The following is a 14033-nucleotide window of genomic DNA, read 5'->3' as shown; positions in this document are numbered from 1 at the left end:
AAAATCTTCAACTACATATGGAAACTAATAGAAAAATTTGGAATACCTATTTGAAAGTAAACTATTCCAAATAAGAGAAACCAAATTACGTATTTAAATTATTTTTTCGAAATTTAAATGGATTTTCTGTGAAAGACGTAAACGTTGATTTCGGCAAATGTTTATTGTTCTTAATTGAAAACATTGTTTTTTTAGGTTTTCATACTCTACGTAGTGTAAAGTTAAATCTAAGTTTGTCTGAAAATTTAATAAAAGTGGAATTTTTATGCGCTGTAATAGAAAAGCGAATGGGGGTTCTTCTCGTTGAACGAAGCAAACTGAACCAGTGTTAAGCCAAATTGATAAAATATATTCTGAGATGATTTTTCAATTGACAACTTTTTCTTTTTATTGGATTCTTATATCCGGTGGCAGCAACATGGAGAGGAAAAACAGATTAGCTTAATTTGGTTTAACTGCACATTTTTAAGATCGCATTTCTGACGTCTGCTTCAATTCACCTCCATTTGCTTTCTTTTACTTTTAAGATGCCATCACATAATTCACACTTTTCTCATTTCCCAAGTTTTCGTTCGCACGTTCTCTTAAATCTAACTTTTTAACTTCACCAGACAATCACACGCTAAGGTTGTCCTTGAACTGTTTAAAAAAAGAAAACATTTAATATATTACAAACTGAAAACCAACGTTATTTCACTCTAACTGGATTGCCCGCCCTTGAATATACAACAATAAATGTTACATTTGTCGCGCAATAACACTCAGATTAACAAAATTTTACTCATTTTATAAATCATTGAATGTATGAAGACACTTATTTAATGTCATTTACTGCGAGATACATATATACGACAGCTGTTGTATCACCAAAGAATATTCACCCAAACAAGGCATGTTATCACGAAAGTGTTATGAGCTCGTTGAGGAAGGACTGTTTGAAAAAATAAACAAAAACACTAAAAACTTATTGCATCAAATTTCTGACAGTTTTGATTCAACCATATTTCTGATGTAGAAAGATGGGATATATTAACTCTAGACACATGACAAGCGTTTACTCTACACATATCAAGGCATTAATAATAGTCTGTTTTTAACACCATGAGAATTCGGCTATCTTCGGCGACCGTCGTATTATCTCGGCGGTAAAAAAAAGAAGCAATGTCTATAATTCATAGAAAAAGGCTTGTTTTGTCGCAAAAAATATTTGAATGTATTGAAAAATATCATCTAGAATCGAATATGGCTTTGAAAATATATATATGGCATTTTGTGTGTGCGTGTCTGTGATTTCATTCCTCATGAACCCTAAAACGGCTAAGCTTTTTTTTTCTTTTTTTTTTTTTGTTCAATCAAATCGATTGATTGACCGCACAATTTGAGGACCTATCGCGATGCCATAAAAGGAAGTTTTACATATATTTCCCCGCTATGACAGCCCATGATACATTGTATTCTACATTGCACTGTATGGAACCTACTTTTGCTTTTATGGAATTAATTTTTATATATAATAGCTTGCATTACAGTTAAAATGCAAAAGTCAAGTCTCATGGTTACATTGTGCTCCAAACGGAACAATAATTTCAAACGCGCCCCTGGAATATCAAAGAATCTACTATTGCTTTTATATGTCGAGACTTTCGGCTTGTGTGTTCATAAAACTTTTTAAATGCATTGTGATGTTAGGCTGTGTAAGGTGTTAACTTTGCTTAAAATCGCCTGTTCCTTCTTTCATCGGATTATTTAGATTATCGATAGTTATTGAAGACATTCTGATACAAAACCTGTCTAAGTACACTGCCAGGCGCATAAAGTACTTTTGTGTAAAATTTCTTAAAAATCGGCATAGCATTTTGTGAATTTATAGGGAACGAACTCACACACACACGACGTTCTTATATATTATGTATATATATATATACATGTGTGTATATATATATACATATATATATATATATATATATATATATATAAGTTCTTCTACTGAGACTTCAACATCCAGTGCATTTTACTGTTTCATGTATAACTAAAAGATAAAGATTAATTTACGTATTTCGTAAATGTGATAGAAAAATCTCGGGCGAAATGAGTTGGTCGTACTTGCTATTTACGCTTTCCCTACTCTAAACACTTGAAATTATTATGTCCGAAGTCAGGTCCACAGTATAATACCGATTGCATATACGCCATTTACATATTCATCTAAAGTCACGTGTAAACTTCGTCTATTTTAATGATACCGTATAAAGATCTCTTCTCGTCGTTTTAAACCTGTTCAACTTTCTGCACGAGGAAAAACTTACTAACAGATAAAGACCTGCTCAATTCCACAATAAAAACAGTGTATTTATTTGTTTATATAATATATATTCTTCTAATCACACAAAATTTATCGAGTAAAATCTACCGGACGTAGCCATTTCAAGTGTCTAAAGTAGGGAGAAGGTAAATAGCAAATCCCTCCCCCAACCCTGAAATTAATTTGAAAATATCTGTCACTGTATTTCCGTAACGAGACTTTTTCATTTTTTTAAATTTCTTTTTTTTTCTTCTTTTTAAACCAATTTATATGGGTTATTTTCTCTTTTTTTTAATTTCTTTTTTATTTCTTATTTCGTTTGTAACTTTACTAATTGAGACGTTATTTTATATGAATATCAATAGTAACGTGAACACTGTCGAAGCATAATTTTCTTCCGTCAATTTTGACGGCGTGTGTAAACTTGGCGGTGTGCAATGTTTTAAATAAGAATGATTTGAGAATTGTTTCACATTTTCCTCTGCTCCTGTAGATATCTCACTGACAATGCAACTCTCTACCAGTATAAGAGCCAAGAGGATAAGTTACTGTTGTCGCATCTGGGTAGGAGTTGCTCGTAGCATCCTATTCAATGACAATTCAAAACTTAGTGATTTAGTAGATGATGCCATTTTCTCTTCTCTGCAACTTCTCATAGAAGAGAAGTTGCAGCACGGTCCCTGCTTTATTATTATTTTCATGGCAAGTCCTCGATTGATCTGCTTTCCAGCTGACTACAATATTATCGTCTTCAAGTCCAACGTAAACAAGTTCTCGCTGAACTGTCCTCTAAATAATCTAATAATACCAAATTTCCACTACTAGCGATTATTACGCTATTGTCTCAATGACTACCGTGCCCACATTAACACTAATCCTCGAGTGGCCCCCGGGCCTTGCTAAGTGTTTGCAAAAAAAAAGTGTCCTATAAGCAATCAATATATAAAACTTTTAAAATATTTAGTTTACCTTCACAATCAGTTCAGAGCACTAAAAATACAAACTAATACGTTTTGTAATAACGGGTCACCCAACGGGTCACGGGTCGTTCAATATTTCTATATAGTTAGACATCGTGGTCTTATTCTCAACATTCTCACTTTTGTACAAACATAAAGTAATTTCTCTTACTCTATCTGTGCCTAAATCTAAGCGAAAATTCCATAAACAGAGGGGGGTTTTTTTGTCATGGAACTGATTGTTTGTGGAACACAATATCACGTAGCTGCTTCGCAGTTGACTATTACATGGTCGTTTTCAAATCCAACGTGAACTAGTTCTTTCTGAGCCGTTCTCTAAAATCAATCAACTTATTAAATTTCCACCATCACGGTACCCATTAACCCTTATCCTTGAATAGCCCCTAGGCTTTGATGAGCCTAGACGATGGTAAGAAAAAAAAACGTTCTACGTCTGTCCATATTTTGCTTTTTACAATTCATATGAACGTTTATAAATGTTTTCCCCCTTTACTGACTTAGTGATGTGCACCGTGATATAAATTCACATTAGACGTTTAAAACCTTTTAGCTTAAGGGATCAAGCATTCATTGTGACTCAAATTTCTAGCGATATGAATGATAGTTGAATCGATTCACGTTTACAGCAAAAATGTGGAGAGAAAAAAAAACGTATCAAACACTCACTTCGTTAATCTATATTTAAACATCATAGATTCAAATAGCATTCGCTTCTATCAAGTATTTTCCGATATATCTAGACCCACAAAATATTGTCGCTCACGTGATATGAATTCGCGACCACGTGATATGAATTGTTGTATTTGATTGGCTGGTATTCAAGCTTGGAGCAAAAACTACTTGTCTTATCGCGATTAGCTTTTATATTTATTGGCAAATTTATGCAGCAAAAAATTGATGAAAAAGACGTGTTTCTCTCGTTTGGATCAGATCACTTGGTTTCGTCTTAAAAGATAGTACTTTTATACCAATATTTCCCCCCTCCCCATTTTCGCATATTATTTCCTATTTTGATGGCATAAAAGGAGAACATAAAACTAACATTTCATGTCGGGAAAATAGCGATTGGAGAGTAATGTCCGATGGGAATTCTTCACGTGTTACAGGAAATAAAACATATTTGGCGAAACTTGCCATAAAGTACTTTCATGGCTGGCATCCCTTATCGCCTAGTGGCAAAGGCAGGACATAATACAAGTCATTATGACTCTTGGAAACAAACAGAACGTTAGAATTAATCGAATATCTTACCTGGTTTATTTTCACAATGTTTCAGCCGATGTAACCTCCGACTTACCGGTGCATCTTTTCAAACTCGATTTAATCAACGTTGAAAGTACTATTAAAAGAATAGCGCTGTAACAAAAGTACATAAGCACCCTAAAAGAGATTTTCATTTTCTTTCAATAATTAACAGAGCAGCTTTATTTTGTGGGTGAGACATAAACATTAACGTGCGATGATGACCTTAACTTCGGCAAATCTCCACCATATTTGATTGTCAATTTGATTCAACGATTGTTTTTCTTTTCAATATTACGTACTAAACAGATTTTGTAATACCACTTTAAAATAATTTAAAAGTCTGTAAGGTACATGTCACCAGCAATATTAAAAGTGGATCTCTTGTTGCCTGATGGAACATTTCAAGGGAATGATTTCATCCAACACAATACGAATCATGTTGTGTAGTTTCACAGGGTCATCTAATACGATACGAAATCCAGTTGCCTAGTTGTGAAGCTGATCCCTAGACGCCGGAAAGCCTTCTAGTCTAATATTTTCTTCCATCAAACTGCTAGACTTTGGAATCCCTTCCCGGGTTCTTGCTTTTCTGATTTCACTTATATGCAGAAGTCCAAGTATAATGTGCACAGCCATCTCGCTGCTCATCTCCCTACATACTGTTCTTGTAGATTTGGTCCCAAATAGTAGCACATTACATCCAAGTGGCACTACGCTTTGTTTGGGGTGAAATAACAGTAAAAATAATAGTAGGTATGATATAACACGATGAATTGATAATCTTGTTTTCTAGTATTATAACTAGGAAACATAATTTGCAATAATATTGCATACTAAACATAATAAACTACAAGTAACGTATGATATAACAAATGTACGACTTGTTCCTTAAATAAAAAACAGTTTAATACAATACATTACAAGTTTTGTTGCTAACTTGAAAAAAATATAATACAACAGTAAAAATACAAATCTTTTTGTTTAGTTTCAATGTAATATATTAAAACGCAATTATGAAACTTGCCTAGTTGTAAAGGCATGATATAACACATTGAATTACAAATTGTGCTGCAAGGCATAATATAACATCTAGTTGCACAAGGTATAATGTAACACACTAGATTACAAATCTTGTTTCCTAGTTACAAAACATGATACAACACAATGCATTATAAATCTTGTTTCATAAGTTAAATGGCAGTGTATAACACATTGCAATACGAATCTTGTTACCTAGTTAGATATATCAGTTCGAGTTGTGATTGTCGAATTTAATTTTAATTTAAAGGTAAGCCTAGAAGAACACCGTAAAGCCGTGACACTGGGAGAAGTCAAAAAGCCAGGACTAGCTGAGCACATATGGAAAGAAAAAGGAACATGCTTCCCTTTTATGGACAGAGGTCAAATTAATTGACAGGGATGCAAGATGGAGAGTAAGACGACTCAAGGAGGCAGCACATAAGCTAAAAACAAACTTACTAAGCAGATCAAGCCTATAGGTTAGTAGCATTTGGGAGTCTCTTGTAAAAAAACACATTATACACCGTTAAAATTTCGGCGATGGGAGGGAGATAATCCTCTGTAGATCTTTATTAGAGTTGCCTTCCCTTTGTCAACCAATTTATTTTTCACAAATACGAAACAATAATCATAAAATAGACTAACTCAAAGAATACGAAAATATCTACCGTTTATCAATGCCCAGAGGTCACTCTGTGATAAGGGTAGAACTTGGTTTCGGTTTAATTATATAATAGAACGATTCAACCAGAACTTATTTAGATTAGACTTGAAAACGATCATGTTATAGTCAGCTAAGTAGCATCACCACGGTAGTGTGTACCTTAGATACACCGGTCTGTTGTAGCTAGACAAGTATTCGTCACGAAATTTTTACAAGGGGATTATAGGGTGAAGCTCAGTCGAGTACCTACCATGAAAATAACGACATAATAGAAACAGACTCTAGGCGAAAAGATCCTCGCCAACTAGATTTCGAACTAGATTTTGAAGACGGTTTTGTACTATGCCAAGGCAGGAAACTGCAATATTCTATTTATTGGTTTTTATAATCATTCTTTTGTTAATAACGAAGTAATTTCCTTTTGTGCCACGCTTGACATGAAAGACAAGAGCGTACTACCAGTGGAATACATTATCCAACCACTCACAACGGTATAAAATTCGTATGTGCTTCACTAATGATTTCGACGTATAATCCCTCACATCCACAAAGTTGTCCGGAAATCCACACCGATTGTTTATAGATATTTGTTTATAGTTTAGAGCCTTTTGTAAAGCCATCCGCATTTTTTGTGTACAACTGCTAATTGCAGTCGGTGCAATGGCTGCCACAAGACAGAGCCGACAGTAGATCTCAGGTTGTACATCAGTTTTCCTTCTGCTAGATACATGTCTTAACGAAGAATGAGGGTGTATCTGAAACATAATCGCGTTAGCATTTGCGGACGTGACGTAAACTTGACGTCACGGACGCAAATACACACACACACACACACACACACATATACACACTCAATTTAATGTATGTGTTCCATCTAAGACCGTAAACGACCAAGTATCCATATTGTAGTCAGCTGGAAAGCAGGAAAACGGAAGACAATTCTACTATGTGTTCCGTGTCCATGTACACATACATAATATTAGATGAAAGATAAGGAATAAGTTATAATTTTATTATATCGTCAGAATAATAAGGAGAGTTAAAGAGAAAATAAGGAAAAAAAACCTCTTTAGGCCGGCTTCCCTATTTTTTCCGTTCTTTTATTATTGGCTTTTCTTTAATAATCTCCATTATTTCATAGTGGTCTATGTTTTTATATTACCTACATATATACTACCCTTCTGATGTACCCTTATGCTGTACCTACTTTCAATTACTGTTTACCATTTTATCCTATTCCTTCAGTCTCATTTCATATCTAAATGTCATTAAGCCAGTTTTTTTTTTCTATATTTGCATTTTATAAAATTCTGGCATTTCTTCTTTTCTAATGAAAAACATTTAGCTTCGAAATGCCATGGCTTAAAAGGTCTTTCTTAATTTTCGCCTAACCTTTTTCTCATTGTTCTGATGATATAATTAAGTTATAATTTTTATTTCACATTTTTCATTTAATATTATTTGCTCCTCTTAATAGTGTTGAGCTTTTCTTATTTTGATAGTTTTGCTTTGTTAAAGACTTACTTACTCTTTAATAACACACACACATATTGGGACGAATATCGATAAGATGAAGTGGCAAAAGAGGGTAAAAGGAGGGGGAGCGGAAGAGAAAGAGGAGGAAAAGGTAACCGTTGCTGGCATATTTGCCAGTGACGATCGGTGAACGCGGAAGTCTGCGCTTTCTCCATTGTAAAAAAAACAAAGTCGAACTTTGTAAAACTGGTACCCTATATTGATAGCGAGTAGGTGTTTTGGTTCCGTGAAATGAAAAAATAAATACCTTTTTCCTCCATCAAGAAAAGTTGTGTCAACCTTATCATTTTCCTTTGCGACAGAGTCTACATACAACGTGTTGGGTCCGTTAGAGAAATAGACAACCACGTTACAAATCTCTCCGGCTAGGAATTTTTATCCCGACTCACAAAATCAACAGATTAGACCATTCATGTAATGACCTAGTCTCTGTTGATTGTGGTGTAATGCTTGTTTTGTGCAATTCTAGAAGGTTCAACCTCCCAGGCTTTGCCTTTCTTTAAGGATGGGTTAGTTTATTGCTAATCACATGAAGCGCCCTTATCGGGGAACGTTGCCGGGGGGGGGGGCTCCCAGGCATTGTTTGCAGGTTAGAGTGCCCCTCCTCGGTGCTGCTGACTTCTCAATCTCACTTCTCGAATCTGGTGTGACAGTTCTTGCAGTGGGAGATAACTAAATACCGTCTCCCAGTGAATTAAAAGCGACCCGAGATACTAACCAATATTAACAGACAATATGGTCTTCAGTGATTGATGCTTATAACGTCATCTTAATGTGTTTTAGGGAAGAATTATGAAACGGAAGATGCATTCGGCCATTTTGAAGAGAAAGAAATATTTCTGCTTTGAAAACGATCAGCTTATAACTGGCTCTTTTATCAGCGCTGAAATATCAGCTACTAAGACCAGAACGAAATACATGACTATTAATGTTATTCTTATCTACGTATAATCTAATACTAATAATATAATACAGTAGAACCCCGGGATACAGAATGAAAAATTAATAACAAAATACAGTATAGTACATAAACACATATATATAATCAAATAACACCGTAAGACGTAAATACCGTAACCAAAGGCCGGAAAAAACATCCTATTCCACATCGTAACCTGAAAAAAAAAGTGTCCTAGGGGCACCGTATTCCGGGGTTCTACTGTATCTTAAATACTTGGTATAAATCTTTAAGTTGATTGGAGAATAAAAAGAACACGGATCTTTAGTCTAATACGGCAAATTGTTTTAAGCGACTGTATGCGGTTGTTTTAGGTAAGATTGATTATCACAATCTCTGCCAATTAGTAACACAATGAAAGTAATTCAAATAGAAGCTACTAGTGATACTGTCTTTGTAACATCCACCACTTTATGATGATGCACTTAATAATCTATATAATTATAAAACTCATATAACCTTGTAACGAGTGATGTAACCCACTTTCCGGTTTACGACATCCGATTGCGCATGCGCGCATAAACATTAACCCATAACAACGTACACAAATCGTTTCTTTTGCAGATTTTGACCTGCGCACTGAAATATTAACGTTATTTCGAAATTATTATTTAACATAGGAAGAGTGGGGGGGGGGTTGCAACTATTCTTTATTACAACTATACTGTCGCTATTTTCTTACAACTAAACAACTTTAACCCGTTGACAAACATAAGAACAATTGTAGTAGTAAGCCAAGACTACTACTACTACTACTACTACTACTACTACTCTATCCGTCCCTTTTCCTTCCTTCTTTCTTTCTTTATTTTTTTTACATTTCTAGATATAAAATAGTTGTGCGAGAACGGTGAATTTGTTAACACATTTACTAATCTGTTTCAATATTAGTTTTTTTGTTTTTTTTTATTTAGGTTTTATTTTTTGCTTCAGGTTTTATTAATTACTATTTTTTTAACCTGGTTGAAGGATTCCAATATGGGTTTTTCATTCTTATATTTCTCATCGGTAGGTTCATGTGCGTTTTTGCTGTTAAATGACTTTCGTCGGCGTTCGATTCGTAGTAAAATCATGTTTAATTTTCTATTTTTGAGCGATTATTCGGAAAAATAGGTAACTTTACACGAATATGGATGATTTTTTTTCATGTTTGAGCGATCCGTCCGTGATTTTTCATTTTAATATACTTTCATAGAAATGTTTCTGTTATGTCCAAAAATAAAAAAAAACTATTTTCTTTACGTCACAAGTGTCACGCTAATACATGAATTCCATAGCTAATATAACATACTGACCCAACGGGTCACGGGTAATCTAGTATTTCACAAACTTATGTTACAATGTCATAACTATATAACACTGTGAGGTTGTTAAATCATCATATCGTATGAATCCGAAAAATGAAATGATTTTTTTTGTTGGCATTGGTTTCCCCGATATTTTTCGAGTCAGAATTCGTTCTAGAAAGGCATCGGCGATTACGAGAGGGGCCACATGAAGGTTGCCAACATCCTTAGTGAAAGTGATTTTTTTTTTGTGGAACGAACTGGATTCGAACTTGGGACGTTCAGGTTATCAGTCCGTGTCGTTAACACCGTCAGTCCTCCTCTGGTTGTTTAAAAAGATTGACTTTAAAACAATAAAAGCACACTCAAATAGCAACTTCTAGTAAAACTATATTTTAATATCCATCACTCTATGATGAAGAACTTAATTAATAAACTTATCTTACAATGTTATAACTATATAACACTTCACTGAAGTCCATGTGAACCAATTTATGCTGTCACCAGCGTAAAGTCATTTAATAAAATCATTGCACAATATTGTTTAGACATTTTAAATACATTATTTTTATTCAATTATTTGTTTTTGATAGTGCACTAAAGATGCAGTATGTTTTATTAAAACTGTATTTCATGTGATTTAGAAAAAGATATCTCACGAATATATTTTCTATTGTTGAAATCAATGAAGTGTGATACATCGTTTTTAAGTGTAAACAAATGTTCTCAAATCGAACTTTACATGACCAGTTTTATATTTTTTTACGTAGACTACACGTGTGCACACAGGCTGCATGTGTAATATGCCTGATCGATTCATGAGATTGTATGGAATTTCTACCTGCTATGGGGTCAACTGATATACATATTACAGGAGTAATTAGCCCACACAAAGACAATAATTATATTTGCATCTAACGATTTATTAACTCCACAGGGGTAGATTATTTTAATTCCGTCAGCCATGAAGTGTGAATTTTATGTTTTTTTTTTTTCATTTCATTATTTTTTTTGTTATTTTTGTTATCGCCTAGATGACCGAATTGTAGACTTTCAGATAATTAGTCTTTAGAACTGACTGTGAACCAATGATTTTATCATGTGGATAATTCTAGTATAAATTCTCGCCGTCTTAAACTTGTATAGTTGTGCAGTATTCCTCTCACTTGAAAGCAGTAGTTCTAACGAAAATGTACTTTCACCCACCTTTAAAATAATAACGTTGTCTTTCAACAGATAATTCAAAAACAATATAGGTCAACCCTAAAATAATCGACTAGTTAGTTATAACCTTTGCACCGGAAAAAATATACGAGTACTGTTTCTTTGAAGTTCATGCTGGAGGCTTGATAGTATGTGTTTCAAATTTTTAAGAACGTATTCAAAATTATTTGAGTTCAGTAACTTAAACTGTTCCTAATCTCTCTCTCTCTCTCTCTCTCTCTCTCTGATATATATATATATATATATATATATATATATATATATATATATATATATATATATATATATATATATATATACACTATCATTTCAGCCCAGCGTTACCCGGGTATTTGGAGGTGTATGTTGAGCAAAAAAAAAAAAAAAGCGGTCAATTTTTTTTAAACTTGGACCCCTATTATGACCCCTTAAAATTTATTGTTTTGGGCTCAAATCAAGTCATTCAGTTAGATCCATGACCAAGGAACCTATATCCTAAATTTCAAGTGTGTAGACCCAAAATTGTCGGAAGAGTTTGGTAGAGTTTTCAAAGGTCAAATCGTTGAACTTTGACCCCATAATCGCCAAATCTCAGTATCCTGTATATCAAATTTCGAGTCTGTAGACTAAAAATTGAGTTATTGCGTAGGGAAATGTACACACACAGACACACACACACAGACAGACAGACAGACACTTTCACTTTTATATATAGGCTGCCTCACGTTGCCCGGGGAATATTTATTTTTAACTACTTTATACGTATGACGCCATGTGTGACGTCATCTGCTATAGTATCATGCATGACATAACATAAAAATTATTTATACAAATATTGATGACTACATATGTGTATACATGTTTCTAAAATCACCCGTTGTTGGGGAGACTACGTCTTCAGGCTAAGAATTTCCTTTGAGAACTCAACTCAAGATACAAAATCATTCTCTTATATAACTTAAAAAATAGAATCTTTTCTTAGATTAGGGAGGGGGATAAAGAAAAGTATTTCATTTTAAATAGAGGTAGGGGTGGTCTGGGGGAGGATAACATTATTTTTGTACAAACCTTATATATATATATATATTAGGTTAGTGCAAAAATAACATTATTTTTGCACTAACCTAATGTTACTCTCAACAAACAAAAATCATCGGAATATGGATTCATTATAATATACATAAATATCTTATATATATATATGTAAATGTATATCATATGCACACGCACACATATATAAATAGATTGAAGGTTTAATCGATACTACAGGTGATACTAATGTCAATAAACAAATTACTAAAGAAACAAGAGCAGTATGCCCGTATGGATTACAAAATGGTTCTTTTGTAAATTCTATAAAGATTGTATGGTTCTATAAGAGCAACTCAAGATTTTTAGAGGGTTCTATCGTCGAAATATTATGAAAATGACGCGTAAGATGAGAACAGAATTGGAAATAATCCAAATAATATAACTTGGTAACCCCATAGTCTACTTATAACAAATCTTTTTTTTTTTTTTAGATACAACCAACTTTATATTAAAGCGAATATAGACACACCAGGTGCAGTATTGAAATAATTCTTCCTGTATCTTTTCAGAGCTGTTGCATTCCGTTTCGAAGGTGTAGCCGATATTCATTCCTAACTTTGAATGGTTTTTGACGATCACCAGCATAACCATATGATATTACCGGTTATTGAATTTGATAAAGTTTTATATGCTTATGAAGAAAATAATATTCGTTTTGCATCTTTAATTACATGAAATTTTACTTATAAAATATTTCTAGAAAGTGTAATGCTTAATACAATATTTATTCCGGGGCATAGGCCAAATATTTGAAATCCTGTGTTTTGAACTAATATATATATATATATATATATATATATATATATATATATATATATATATATATATAATAGAGTTAGGAGAACAAAAAAAAATTCAATTCTATACGAATTGCTATTGATATATCAAAAGCCTTTGATAATGTATGGCATAAAGGCCTACTTCAAAAGATTTCCAGCTACGATATAACTGGAAATTTTTCTCAATTATTAAATCATTTCTCTCTGATAGGCTCATAAGAATAGTGGTTGATCAGCAGAAATCAGAAGGGCAGAGAAGCTGGTGTCCCTCAAAGGTCCATCCTGGGCCGAACTCTCTTCCCGATCTACATCAATGATCTCCCAAAACACATACTTAAATCATTCGTCGACATCTATGCAAGCACATCAAAGGCCGTAAATGACAAGGTTCTCTCTGATTCTCTCTCCTCTGATCTTGAGCGCGTGGTACAGTGGGGGAAGAGGTGGCTGGTTACTTTTACTGCGTCTAAAACTTCTATCTTTACATCATCAATGCTTTGATCCCCAGCTGGCATAAATTGAAATGGACTGCTCTCGTCTTGGGGAGGCTGCATGTTTTGACAAGATTCTGGGATTGACTTTTACTCCTGATCTGAAATGGAACACGTTCATTAAATCTGTTGCCAAGGTCGCTGGAAAATGGTGGGATACTTCTACCGCTCCAGAAGATATCTCGCTACTGATGCAATTCTCTATCTGTATAAAAGCCAAGTGCATCTAAGGATGGAGTACTGCTGCTATATCTTGATAGGAACTGCTAAAAACGGCCTATCCTGCCTTGACACAAAATACAAAAAAATTACAAAATAGACTTAGTAGCCTAGTGGGGGATGCCCTTTTCTCTTCCCTGCAACCTCTCTCCCACAAGAGACGTTGCGAACCTGTCGTTGTTTCATCGTTATTTCCATAAGAAGTGTTCGTCTGAGCTTCAATCTCTGCCTCCCTCACTAATCTTTCACAAAAACACC

At 34.0% G+C, this 14033-nt stretch overlaps 1 protein-coding gene across 2 annotated transcripts in view; it reads left to right on the top strand.

The window, feature by feature from the left end:
- LOC145303507 (uncharacterized) overlaps positions 1 to 14033 on the top strand; it is a 571276-nt gene that overhangs the window by 54314 nt on the left and 502929 nt on the right. The window contains exon 1 of one of the 2 annotated variants that reach the window (XM_080144940.1): positions 12723 to 12758. The exons of the other annotated variant lie outside the window; for it this stretch is intronic. The gene's annotated coding sequence lies outside the window, so the exon portion shown is untranslated. Of the gene's footprint in view, positions 1 to 12722; positions 12759 to 14033 lie in introns of those variants that run through there. 2 annotated transcript variants of the gene reach the window in all.

This window comes from Euprymna scolopes, chromosome 19 (assembly GCF_053919585.1).
Source record: "Euprymna scolopes isolate OS-2025 chromosome 19, ASM5391958v1, whole genome shotgun sequence".
NCBI lineage: Eukaryota > Metazoa > Mollusca > Cephalopoda > Sepiida > Sepiolidae > Euprymna > Euprymna scolopes.
This window is presented reverse-complemented; position numbering and strand designations above follow the sequence as displayed.